Below are 8,667 nucleotides of genomic sequence, written 5' to 3' on the forward strand. Positions count from 1 at the left end.
TCATTTGCTGGTGTTGGAAAACCTGATGAAACATGAATTGCATATGGGTCAAATCTCATTCAGAAGCTAGGTTCTTGCGACGAGAATTGAAAGAAGAAAGCAAAATATAGACTGCGGCTCAGCCTCAGCAGAGATAAAAAAATTAAGAAATTTAGAGCCAAAAAAAAATAAGAATAAATAGAGGTTAATAAGAAGACAAGATTAATTCTGTAAATATTGTAAATACCAAAACTGTAGATAGTGTAAATAACGTAGATATTGAAACGGACTCGCGTTTCAAAATAACATGTGGGTTTGTGAGCTTAGTTAGCAAATCAATCAAAGGCGAAAATTAAATGTTGAAAGAAACTGCTTTTAATGCAAGTGAATGTTTTCAGTTTAACATCCGGAACAAGACTGTTTTTACAGTAATACCGGTTGACGCAGCAACCTTATTTGTTTTATGGCATTTGAAATATTACGTGTCTTTTATCTGTGATGACTACTAGATCGTTAGAGAGGGGAATAGAACGGCGGGTTACTGACTCGTCCCCCAACTCACCAGAGGCGCTGCGAAACTTGCTACGAAATTATACATGGGCGCCTTATAGCACCTTCCACTATACCTAATCCTCTTTGCTCAAAAATCTGTAGTATTCGATAAAACATTGACAATCTGTACAATAATTAGATTGCGAAAGAAAACTCGTACATCGACAGAGAAAAACTGTAGTAATTTGTTTGTTACAAATATTTTTTATTTCTTGAAAAACTCTCTTTTGCACTTATGTAAAATCCCCAACTACAAAATCCTATCAGTAAAAATGCCTAAGGTAATGTGAACTAGCGGCTGTCGGCAACAAAAACTGTAACAAGACGTTTTCGGATATTATTCGAGTTTCGTCGATGGATCTGACAGAAAATCGTTACACCAGTTCTAATAGTTCAATCGCTAATTCACCAATCGTTATCCTCTGCGGACGATCTTCTTCGAATTGATTCCGAATGATGGGACGCTGTCCTCGTGGTGCTGTGACGTTGGAGCAGTAGTCCCTGAAAATTCAAAAAGTTAGCAGCTGGAATTCGTTGACGAAAGTACAGCTAGACGCACAATCAGTTTTTTATCACCAAATCGAATCGCAAAAAAGTTTTGGATCACCAAATTGTAACATCCGACCGGAACGTCCGTATATTTTATCGATTATCATTATTATATATCACTTTTATCAGCTAACCGAACTTGAAGTATGAGAATCTTGTAACCAGAAGGTATCAAAACAACGGTCTAACTATTTGAAATATTCCTAGATGGTAATAACTGAAATTCATTAACCAGAGTTACGACATCTTCGGACTCCAAAGAGCTATAATATTATTGTACATTATTACATATTATTATTATATCAACACCATTATATCCAATTATAACATAACACTCAACAATGCCATTTGCGCATTCGGAGCTAAGAGCTACACTCATTGCTACACTATAAGCAACCTACGCTATACCATATCGCCTGGAGAATAAAGGACTGTAAAACCATAGATATGTACATAACTGATATAATGTACAGTTAGATGCACTGCTGCAATGATCTATAAAACCAGTCGCAGCAAAACCTTCAAAACCGTAAATACCAATTATCTAACATGAATTATACTCTCTCCGTAATGCCGTATTGTAGGCAACGTGCACAAACATTTGGAGGTCATCCAGATCTCCAATGTGGAGCCATACAGAACCCCATCTTGAGAACATATTAGGAAGCTTAATGACGAAACGATTGTAGGTAAATCAATTCACGGGATGATTCTGTAAGGCGAAACAACCTGACAAACATTATTCCGAACAGAATTACAATTGACGTATCAAGATAATAAAAATCAACTCTTCAAGGTGAACAAAGCTTATACCAGCTTTGAGGTGACACGGAAGAAAATATATCCCTAGCCCTGTACAGGTATTGTACGACTGCCAAGGAATAAACCTAAAAATATATACGTGACAACGCCCAGTAATAGGCAACCAACAAACATAAGAACAACGCGCCAATACCTTTCCAACCGATTTATATCAATATAAAAACTAACAATTACGAAAGAGAATTATATGAAAAGCACATACATAAACGTATCCCAAAACTACGAACTATCAAATCCTTAAATATCCTAACTCTGTTGAGATTGTTACAACACGAATACCCAAGAATATTCGCAGCAGCGCAATTCTAGTATTAGCTTTAATATTAGATAAATAGCAACTATGTCCAATAAATAATTACTATTGGTCTCCAAGTGAATAACGATAGGAATTAATTATAACATATACGAAATTCTATATATTTACACGCTATAAACCTAACCAAATAACCAGTAACCGATATGGTAATTTTAATATATAGACTTGGTAATGAACAGGATAGTAAGAACATCTAATATTAGAAAGTAAACTACGACCAGAACCCAATTCATCGTGACCTCGAGTGCACACGGCACTAACGTCTGCGACATATGACACCACGACAAAACATGGATCACCCCTAGCGCACGTGCACTGTAATTACCATATTAGGAAATAGCAGCTAAAATCGGCCCAGTAAAATTCTCTCGTAGATTAATGATTTGCACACCCGCATCTCATTTATTAGACGGCATTGCCGTCTTACGGGCTTCTCATCGGAAGCAAAGGATTGAAAAGGGTAAACATAAACATCTACACACTACACTCTGCTTACATCGTGCATGCAGAGAAGAAATTCTTACTCATACAAATCGGGCACATGAAAACAAATTTGAACTCACTGGTTATTAGAGAAATTAATGACAACAGAGTCAGGGCGGCTAGGTGGTCTAGTGGAGTAAGTCTCCGGTAAAGCATCGCTAGATTCCAGGTTCGATTCCTGGCTCCGTCGTTACTTTTTCAAAATCACCAATTTTTCGAATTTACATTCCTTCAACTATAATGTTTACAATTGATTGTACATAAAGAAATATTCACTTGTGTTTTTAAACTATAACTTTATTTTATAAAAAATATTCACCTTTTTTAACTCGAACAAAAAATAAAAACGCGAAAAATCTTTATTCTAAACTAGACCTCAATTTTTTTTCAAGTGGTATTGTTTTTAAATAGCTTCGCCTAAATGAAATTAACAAACTCAAAGACTTCTTGAAGTATTGAAAATATTACAGTTATAGTTATGATTTTTAGTAAAAAATGGGAGTAGTTATATAATTTGACTCTTCAGAATATTGGTTCTACGCGAAGAACCCAATGGTGGTCCATGCAAAAAGAATAGTGAGGAAAACGTAGAAGCAGTAAACGCTGCATGGGGATTCACGACACGTGGTCAAAGGGCTCCTTTTAAGAGTATGAGTGCAAATAAATTTTTTTACTCGTATTAAAATTTATTAAAAGTATTAAACGGTGTTAAGATATAATAACAATGGTGATATTTATATTTACAATGTTCACTATACGATGGATTTGCACTGACTGTGACTGAGTGATTGTGCGCGCCTCGATTTAAACGATTTAAACCTTCATGCGCGCCACCGCGGCACGAATTTCAGCTATTTTAAGGCGAGTTTCGATAAAATTCTAGTTACTTACTCAGGATTTGTCACAATACGTCACTTCCTGTCGGTATCCATGACGACGATTCGTTATCCCATTCTGTAACGTCGAAGTGTCGCTATTCGTAGTTACGGAATCGCACCGTCGTTATGAGATTGTCGTTACACGCGGCGAAATTCGTTATCGTTACGATAGCGTTCCGAATCGTTATTCTCATAACGAGTTACAGAATCGCACTACAGGGGGCTTATTACAGTTCTCGAGCGAGTTTACTCACTTCTCACATTTTCATCTCACGTGAGTTTAGTCACTCTATTACGGATCTCTCGAGTGAAAATGTGAAGTAACTAGGCACTTCTGGTATAGGGATGTCACATTTTCACGAAATTTGTCGCTATTTTGTCAGATAACCCATAAAAGTTGTTGTGAACGTCAGAAAGAATTGTTGAAGAGAATGAACGTGACAGACGTACAATATATAATATATATAATAAATAACATAAATATATATAAGTTGTATTTAATGGGTCTGAGACATCGCGTAGTGTTCGTCGTATTCTGAGCATTTAATTTTCCTGATTTTGAATAATCAGGATCACTAAATTATTCATTGTATAAGTTCCCACGTATCAATAACTTTTATTCGTCAACCAACAAATATGGAGTAATATTCGTTCTCAGATGAAACCAATGGAACTTTCAGTCAAATTCAAGCAAATTACGCTCACGAGCATACGCAGAACGATTCTTGACACCGAATTTCATCTCGAGTTTATTCACGCGGATAATCTCGTTTTTTCACCTCCAGAGATTCACCGTAATAGGGTGAGCCACTCACTTTCCTCATTTTCACTCGAATCGAGAACCGTAGTAAGCTCCCAGATCCTAACGTCTGTGAAAAGGGGGGTGGAAGCACGGAAGCCAGAGGGGCTTACTGCCCCCGGCACCAAAGCTCACTCGGATAGGTAGCTAATGGCACACATCTCTACACATAAACTACCACACCAACATAGTGTTAAGCCCACCGCACACGACGCTTGTTTTGCTGCTGGATTGCTTGCTAGATTTTACCGCTGGGTTCCAAGTTGGCTGCGGCGCTGGGTGCAACGATGGCGCCCTCGTTGGGTTGGCTTCACACGATGCTTGTCGCTAGGCGTGCTGGCGTGCAGGGAGCCTAGAGAGAAAGTATAGGCGAATACGTAGTCCCAGCATTTCTAACCTCAACAGTACCATGGACGCTCAAGTGCAACAAACTATTGCGGCTGAAATAATTCGACGTAGGAAAGCAATTATCGTGTCAGCTGTAGCAACTGCTTTTAAACGTAGACATCTACTGAAACAACGAAAACGTAAATTGTGGAGTCGCGAGTGGCTGTTACGGCGTGATAGAGGACAGAATGTTCTAAATATGGTATTTCGTGAGCTCGGGTATGTAACCATATGATTTTCATTTTATTTATTATTACTTTTTTGGACTTTCAATTTTATACTTGACTTTTCAATGCATATTTATACTAAATTTTTGTTTAGCCCTGAAGATCCAGCCAGTTTCACCAATTATACTTGAATGATAGAATATGACTGGAATGAGTTGTTGACACTTCTGACTCCGGCCATAAAAAAACAGGATACCGTTATGCGTCAAGCTATATCACCGAGGGACAGACTCACTGTGACTCTTCGATATTTAGCAACGGGCAATACCTTTCAAGATTTGAGCTACTCCACTCGCATAGCCGCGAACACAATTTCAAAAGTGATTGATGAAACTTTAAGAGCAATAGTAGAAGTACTCGACTCAAAAGTATGGAATTTCCCATCATCGCCGAAGGAATGGCAGGTTATCGCTCACAAATTCGATACTTTATGGAATTTTCCTCATTGCATCGGTGCGCTGGATGGGAAACACATCAATTTTCGTCCCCCTCGAAGTGACGGATCGATTTACCGTAATTATAAGGGAAAAGACAGCATTGTGCTTCTGGGTCTTGTCGGTGCTGAATACAGATTTTTGTTCGTTGACGTCGGAAGAAATGGACGTATGCACGATTCTGCTGTTTTGCGTGAGCCCATTATGGACTAAGATCAACGATGGAACGTTGAACTTACCTGCTCCATGTGAAATTCCAGGCTTTTGTTACAAATTACCGTACGTGATTGTCGGTAACGACGCATTTGCCTTGAAACCTAATTTGTTAAAGCCGTATCCGGATAGAAACTTGACGCTTGACAAAAGAATATTCAACTACAGATTGAGCCGTGCTCGCAGAACTGTTGAAAACGCTTTTGGCATACTGGCAAACAGATGGCGCGTTTTACTTTCTACGATATCTCTCTCCGTTCAAAACGTAGAGAGAATAACTTACGCGTGTGTGCTTTTACATAATTATTTAATCAATAAATCTAACAATGATTCCAGTCAATGGTACGTACCGCATAATTACAGAATCTCAACCCGCGTTGATAGTAATTGTAATGCAGTACAATTATCCGAAGGGCAGAATGCCTCCCTATATCTGAGAAATAACCGAAGCAGTAACGAAGTTCTAGAGATACGAGATAAATTTTGTGAATACTTTAATACTACAGGCATAGTGCCATTTCAATATACCGCTATTGAACGAGGTAACTATTAGTCGTTGCTCTACGAGCAAGTTCATAGTATTTATTCATTTATTAATTTATTTACTAGCACTGCGGCCGCGGCTTGTATTTGTATTTGACAGTATTTGTACAATGTTTATACAGAAATAAATAAATGCCATTACTGGTTTTATATTATTCGAATTTTGTTTGTGTACGAAAGACTTTTGAAAATATCTCTTTGACTAAGCAGCATCGACAATTGAAAAAAGAATCCCTCCAAAATTACACAGATTCTCGAGTTTTTGGATATTCGCCGAGGACTTCTGGGAAATTTCGAGAAATTCCGGAGAGTGTGAATGGCCAGAGTGTCGTTCGAAGTGCAAGCGACGAAGGGAACGATTATATTTTTTTACGACTTTTTCTCAACGATTATCGAAGCTGGTGTCAGAGAGAAAAGTTCGACCGAGAAAAATCCATAGTTCCTGAGAACTGTGAACTGTGAACTGTAGTTAATTTTTGTTCCTTCATCGATCTTGCCGCTTCGCATTGACCTTAATTTTAGCAATTGGAGTAATTTTTAATGCTTACAATTATACATAAAGAATGACGTGAAATATTAAACATAAATAACGAAATGAAAAAACAAACAGGAGACTTATGGAATGCAATTTTTATAAAAGAAAATGAAAATCAAGATTTTTTGGTTGTCGGTGATATCAAAACAGGTTGGTGTACTCTTTTTCTGTCACTTTCTAACCAGAATTTATTCCCCCTCGATCGAACAAGATTTTACATCGAAGAAATTGTCATGATTGTTTTTTTTCGATTTTTGAATTTTGAAAATTTAAGGAAAACGTGGAAAACAAAAATTTCCTTCGTTCATCATTTTTTTCTGGTTTGTTTGTCGATTTTTGAAAATTGAAAATTTAAGGAACACATGAAAAATGGAAATTTCTCATTTATCATTCCCTTCAGGCTGCTTAAAAGTTTTTTTTGCTTTTCTACGGAGATAAAGGCACGATAGGGTGTTTTTTTCGACTTTTGAATTTTGAAAAGGAACACGTGGAAAATAAAAATTTCTCGTTCGTCGTTTTTTTATCAGGTTTTTAAAAATAGTATTTTGCTACGCGCAAGAAAACCATCACGAAAAATAGCACACGTTCTATCACCGAAATCCAGCACGCGACCACGCTTCGGAGCCATCAGAGGCGCCACTTTCTAGCAGCGCTCCCAGCAGAGCAGCCATCCTAGTACCCCGCATGCGATCTATCAGCAAAACAAGCCCCGTGTGCAGCGGGCTTTATACCATATATATGTAATACTCCTCTACTGCTAGCGCTCACCGAAACGCGAAGAGAACATTACGGTGCAGACACTATCGCTCTCTCACTCATGGCTCGTCACTTTGGTGTAACATCCGACCGGAACGTCTGTATGTTTTATCGACTATTATTACTGCATGTCACTTTTATCAACTAACCAAACTCGAAGTACGAGAATCTTGTGACCATAAGGTATTCAAACAACTATCTAACCATTTGGAATATCACTAGATAGAAATAACTATTAAATTCATTAACCAAAGCTGAAAAACCATGTTACGAGATCTTCGCACTACGAAGAGCTATAATATTATTATACGTTATCATATACCAATATCATATTACCACCATAATTAATTAACACCATTATATCCAATTATCATATAACACTCGACAATGCCATTTGTGCATTCGGAGCTGAGAGCTACACTATATGCAACTTACGCTATTCCATATAACCTGGAGTACAGAAGACTGTAAAACCATAGATACGTGTATAACTGACATAATGTAAAGATAGATGCATTGCTGCAATAATCCATAAAACCAGAGACTGCGAAATCATCAAAACCGCGAATACCAATTACCCAGCGTGAATTATACTTTCCTCCATAAACGCCGTATTGTAGGCAACACGCGCAGCGTTTTGAAGGCTATACAGATTTCCAATGTGGAGCCATACAGAGCTCCATCTAGAGAGCACATTAGGAAACTTAAAGACGAAACGATTGAAGGTAAATCAACCAGTGAAATCAACTTGCAATAAACTGAAAGATGCATAAGTGGCAACGCCTAGTAACGCCTAGTAACCAACAAACATATGAACAACGTTCTAGTAGCTTCCAAGCCGATTTATATCAATATAAGAATTAATAATTACAGAAGAGAATTATAATACGAAAACACACATGTAAACCTGCTCTGAAACTGCGAATTATCAAAATGTTAAATACCCTACATCTGTTAAGATAGTTATAACACAAACACCTAAGAATATTCGCAGCAGCGTGATCCTAATAATGTTGAGCAAATAGCAACTATGTCTCATAAACAATCGCTATTGTACTCCAGGTGAATGATGACAGTAATCAATTATAATACATAAGCAATTTTACATATTTACACGCTATAAAACTAACAAAACGACAAGTAACCTATATGGCAATCTCACAATATAGACTTTGTAACGAACAGGATAGTAAG

The sequence above is a fragment of the Neodiprion fabricii genome, chromosome 5 (genome assembly GCF_021155785.1).
Source record: "Neodiprion fabricii isolate iyNeoFabr1 chromosome 5, iyNeoFabr1.1, whole genome shotgun sequence".
Classification (NCBI taxonomy): domain Eukaryota; kingdom Metazoa; phylum Arthropoda; class Insecta; order Hymenoptera; family Diprionidae; genus Neodiprion; species Neodiprion fabricii.